This window comes from Astatotilapia calliptera, chromosome 3 (genome assembly GCF_964374335.1).
Source record: "Astatotilapia calliptera chromosome 3, fAstCal68.1, whole genome shotgun sequence".
Taxonomy (NCBI): Eukaryota; Metazoa; Chordata; class Actinopteri; order Cichliformes; family Cichlidae; genus Astatotilapia; species Astatotilapia calliptera.
In genome coordinates, this window is record NC_137424.1 from 78,250,804 (window position 1) to 78,256,684 (window position 5,881).

Below are 5,881 nucleotides of genomic sequence, written 5' to 3' on the forward strand. Positions count from 1 at the left end.
TTTGGGTAATGTGGGGGGGCTGGTTGACCTCTGATGACCTCTAGAAATTTTTATTAATATCTTTAAAATGATAGTAGCACAAACGACAGTTTTAGCAGCACAAACCAGCACAAACGTAGCACAAACGTTTGATACCACTTTTGTTGGATTTGAAGAAGGTGGGGGGGCCAACTTCACTCACATCAGCAAAACATCTACAAGCCATCATTGTTCCAGAGTCTCCTCACCTCAGTCTCAAGTGTATATTTATTCTTATTATTCTTATTCTTCCCATTTTTATTGTTGTTCTTTTGCACTGAATGGAACTGGAGCCTCATCGTCTCGTGTCTCTATATACTGAACTGTTGTTATGGCCCTGGGCCAGCTGTGTACTTTTGTTGTGCTGTGTCAAGTCAAGTCAAGTCAACTTTATTTGTCAATTCTGCCACATGTACAGGACATACAGAGAATAGAAATTGCGTTACTCTCAAACCCTAGTGATTAGAAAAATGCAAATAAAATAATTAAAAAGTAAAAATTTAAATAAATACAATACAATTTTACGTATAACAAAAAAAGCTATGCAATATACAATATACAATATTCAAGTAAGGAGGCATAGTGGTGCAAAATAGGCAAATAGTGCAAATGGAGATTAAGTAGTATACGGTAAGAGATAGTGTAACAACAGAGTCTTATGAGGTAATGGCAGTCCAATGCTCCACAAAGTGACTGGAGCAGGCCAGTGAGTGCGTCAGAGAGTGAGTGAGTGTGTGTGTGACAGAGTACATTAGTTTTCATTGTAAATAGCACTGGAACAGAAGGGGTGAGCTGTAGTGATGTGATGTTCTGTATCGAGGCTTCGAAGCTTGTGTCGAGTAATGGAGGGGGCGTTTCCACGATGCGCGTATCGAGGCTTACTTCATTTATGGGAGGAGCTGAAAATGATGACGTCCGAAGCCTCGCTGCCCGGCTGTACCACGTGACTGGTTCGTGAAGTGGTTCGAACTTTGCCGCGAGCTATGACAGCGATATAAACCCCTCAGACTTCATTCAAAATGTGGGTGTTTGATGGAGAGTTGCGGTTAGAGAGAGTTTGGAGACAGTTTGGAGGTTTATGAGAGTGAGGAGAGAAAGTCAGCAGAGAATGGAGCCAGCTAAGAAGAGGAGGATGTCCTCCCCTGTGTGGGAACATTTTGATCTTATTCCTCCCAACAAGGTATGTAAATTTCTACAGAAGATGTATTTTCATGATACTGATGGTGCAATAAAACCTATGTTAAGCTGTCTGTACTTTTGTACAAGGTGAAGTGTTTGCTATGTGCCAGGGAGCTGGGATATAACAACAACACCTCATCCATGCTTAGGCACTACAGAGCTTTGCATGAGAATAAGGGGAACACCGATTGTGGAGCAAGACCAGGTGAGCCATCAAATGCAATGATAATATAGCATGCAGTAATGTTACTAAATGATATATCAATATTATACAGCTGTTATAAGTTACGCGTGATATTTATACTTGTGCTTTGTCTTTATTGTCTTTCCTCAGGAGAACAATCTCAAATAGATGAAGACCTGGTTACCATGGTGATTGAGGACTCACAGCCATTTAGCATTGTGGAGGACAAAGGATTTAAAAGATGTGTTAAATCATTAAATCCTAGCTATGTTCTCCCCACTAAAGGTTATAGAAGCAGTGAAAATTTAGTTTTTACAGAATAAAATGTGAACAGGCAGGACTGAGGCTCAAAGCCTCAGTGTGTAGCTGTCCATACCTCAACGTTACAAAAGCACAACCACTGTCCACACCCCAACCACACCTCACCTCACAGTAAATGATCATTTCCATTTCAAGCATTTCCAAATAATCATTTTCCATACTGCCACTATAAATATACACAGTATACTGCATCACTACAATATACATGTTTTACACACTCCTTTTGTTGTTGACATTTACAGGCTGTGTGCAAAAGGCCACACTCTTCAAATTCATGCCAACTACTATTTTTACGTCCAGTAGGTGTCCTACTAGAGCAAATGAAGCTTCATGAAGCTTTGCACTGGAGTGAACCAATTGGATGAAAAGCTTCAGTGCTTCATGAAGCTTCATCTGCCCATCACTAGTGAGCTGCCTTATTATTTTTTCCTTGTACTGTTTTCTCCTGTTTATTTCAGTGAGGGAGTGTAGCGTTTGTCTTTGGTTTTTGTTTCACATAGGGTTTTAGACAACACCTCCTCTCCTGACTTAGCTTGTTTTGTTTGTTATTTTGGCCTTTGTTCACCCAGGAGTTTCATTTTTCAGTGCAGACAAATAACTCTGCAGACTCTGAGGCTGCAGTGACAGTTGATGTGTGGACACATGGAGGTTTGTAATGTCTATTATACTCCCTACAGGAAGTGCCCCACCTATTTTAATGGTTCAGCCCAGATAATGTTAGCTGGGGGAGTTCAGCTCTTAGTTTTATCATCATCACATGTTCTTTATCCGTCTCCACAGCAGCACAAACTAACAGTTTGTAGCCTCAGTATCTGAATTATTTCTCACATGTTATCTCACCATGTAAACCACAGCAGCCACTGGGGACATTTACACACTTCTTCTTACAACCAGCAGATTTTACAAACACAGTTTATTAGAAAACATGTTTTACCTTTGACTGGTACATAAATATGAACATTTCACAGGTTAATGCTGGGAACACGAGACCGAACACCATCACAGACTTTTGATGTGATATTAACAGAAACAGGCTCTTTGTAAAAAAGTTCATCTGGATTTGAACATAGTTTCATACGTCGGGAATATCAGGCTGAAGTTTTCTGTATTTAAGCGTTAACATGTATGAAAGCAGTCTGATGGTTTTTAAAGAAAGTGTCTCGTGTAGAGCTGCAACGATTCATCGAGTGATTCCAATAATTCGATTATAAAATTCTTTGCTTCCATGTTTCACAGACCTCCAATAGAAACGTGTTCATGAGCAGCGTGTGAATAAAAGTCTGAGCACATTAAGCCCACACAGCCTCCAGTGTTAAACACAAACACTGATAACAGCAGCAGTGATGATGATGTCACAGTTTAACGTGGAGGCGGAGCCTGTTTACACACTAAAATAATGGATAGCTGCAGGCCTGGTCTCGTGTGTGAGAAGCTGTAAATCAAATATCTTCTACCTGCAAAACTCCTTCAGTTTTATTTCTACAGCAGCAAATGACAACAACAGTCACCTGCAGGAGTTTCTACTGTAAAGTAAAGACTCGACAACAACAGAGAAACTCCACCAATCAGACCACCCCCCTATGAGAACGGTGACGGTGGATCATCCTCGTGTTCTTACAGCGTGGTTACAGCGTGGCTATGAAATCTCCACCATGTTAAAGAGTTTTTGGACACTCGATGGGAAACTGCCCGCTCAGGCCCAGCAGTTTGCTTCAATGACCTGGAGAAGAAGCAGGAAATCCTCCAAGGTTTCCAACATGTTTCAGTCCTGCAAATGTGCAATACTACCTGCTGCATTATGAGCTTCAGTGATGAGCACAGCAGTGGACTCAGTGAGTGTTTCCATCACATCCAGGCCCAGAAGACTTGGAGGAAATGAAGATTTTGTTCTTCCACTTATTTCCTGTCATATTCTACACTTCTTACTTCTTTCAGCTGCCCATGAAATAATGAAACTTTCTGCAAGAAAGACAATAAAGATCAGTTTGATGGTCAACATGAAGTTTGTTTTTGTTTGACAGCATCAGCTGTTGCATCAAGTAAGGAGTCAAAGGCAGCAAAGAGCTGTTTGTGTTTGTGGATCACTGCGGCTTTATTCACGTGTCCTCTCTACAGAAGCTCACTGGCTGCTGGGAGGACCCGGACATTTCCCTCTGGGTTGTTCGGCTCTGTTGGAACTTTGAGGAAGAATAAATGTGATAAAAGCTGGTCTCTAATAACTCTCTCTGTCATGTTCAGTATATGTGTGCGTGCTGTGATTGGTGTTTTCCCTGTGAGTGTTTGATGTGACACCTGGAGCTTTAGCTCACCTTGAAAACACAGGTTATGTTTGTGGTAGCGTGTGTGTGCGTGTCGTTCTGTGTGTGAACACGACAGCTCAAATAGTTGTGAATGAACTCTGATCAAACTTTGTAGGGGTGTAGAGCGGGCTCATGTTAAACATCTGTTCACATCTGGCTCACATCCACCCAAGTCTTCAAGGTCGACTTCATGATTTATTGATGGAAACTGAGAAAAGCCTCAAACTTAGAAAGCAGGATTGGAACAAGTGTGCTGTGGATCATCAACATGTAGAAAGGAGCACATGAAGATATCAGCTCACATCTGACCTCTGACCTCACTTCAAGGTCAACAGATGGATCTGAAGGTCAAAGTGATAATAATGCTCTTTAGAGCCATTTTGGAGCTCTGAGCTCTTTTTCAAGGTCAAATGAGGTCAAACTTCCATCAAATGTCTCGTGTTTCAAACTCTGTTTATAATTCTACTGTCTGTGTTTCTAATGGAACATTTACTTTATTAAACAATGAGATAGTGACATGTTCTACATCCACATCAATCACAACCATAGGAAATGTCACATAGATGTGCTTGTGTTGTGTCCATGATGATGTTAACAAACAAACTGTGACAGAGCCTCAGACGTGATGAAGACGCTGAATCAGCAGAAAGAGCAGAGCAGGAAGCAGCAGCATCCACACAGGTGTGTCTCAGGTGAGTCCTGCTCCCACACTAAACACATCCACATCATATTAGCATGTGCTAACATGTGCTTCTGCTTTATTTCAGTCTGACATGTTTCCAGTCAACATGTCTGCTGTGTGTCTCTCAGCACTTGCACTAAATCTTCCCGTGTGTCTGTGATACTGCGTGATGCTGACAGACTGTAACGTCAGTGAGTCTGTGAGCATCTCTGTCACCTACAGCTTCCCTGTGGAGCTCATTTCAAATGCTCAGGTTTACACTCAGGAACAGGAAATGCTGCGTCTGCAGTTTGTCTCCTTCAAACTAAAGCGTCTCAGACACGAGCAGCACGTGAGCACAAAGATGTTTGTGGTCACGTGGTGGGCACGAGGAGCTCTCAGTGAGTTTGGAGCTGAAACATCTTTGACTCCCAGAGTGTGAAAGTGAAACAAGCAAACGTGGATATTTAGGAGCCTCAGACGGTGTGATGATGATCATGAACCCAGGAAACAAAGAGAGAAAAGAACAGATTGGAGATCAGAGCTGAACACACACTTTTTTAAAAGCATGCAGGAGCCGTGAGGACGAGCACGATTCATTCATTCATATCTGCACTGTGATCTGAACTCTCTCTCTTTCTAATCTCATGTCTGAAGGTGAGAAGGACACGCCTCCCTGACAGAAAAGCTTCTTTTGTTTCTTCTTTTTATTTGAGATGTTTTTGGGACGACAGCTGAACGACTGCAGGTAAGTTGTGTTAGCGCTACTTTAGCATCTAGCTAGCCCTGCTGAAGAGCAGCGAGCATAAAGGGAGGAACGTTTTTGAAGTGTCAGCTAATTTCAAATGCAGCGTTTCTATCAGCTCAACAAACATCAGCAAACACACAAACTGTTTGTGTGCAGTTTGTCTCACAGTGTGTTGCAGCCAAAGGTCCAGCTGCTGTATTTCACAGGGAGAGAAAGAAAGAAAAGCTGCTGTAGGAGAGGAACCCAAGCTTTGGCATCGCTCTGAAAACTATCGCTGATCCTTTTACTCGCTGGCTTTCAAATCAAAGCTGGAATGAAATTTGTGGCGTTTGCAGGATCGAATCAATCACACAGGATCAGGAGAGAAGACAGCAGAGCAGCTGATTTTACACCTGAAGATACAACTGTAATGTTAGAAACATGAAGATATTACACACACAATACAGACTGCAGCTCAGACAGCTGCTGGA

The 5,881-nt window shown here is 42.0% G+C and overlaps 1 long non-coding RNA gene across 1 annotated transcript; it reads left to right on the top strand.

Annotated features, from left to right (window-relative positions):
- Positions 1-1,284: 1,284 nt before the first annotated feature.
- Positions 1,285-1,718, top strand: LOC145426118 (uncharacterized). Its single transcript, XR_013906877.1, has 2 exons — positions 1,285-1,402; positions 1,532-1,718. It is a non-coding gene; the product is annotated as an uncharacterized LOC145426118 (long non-coding RNA).
- The last annotated feature ends 4,163 nt before the right edge of the window (positions 1,719-5,881 follow it).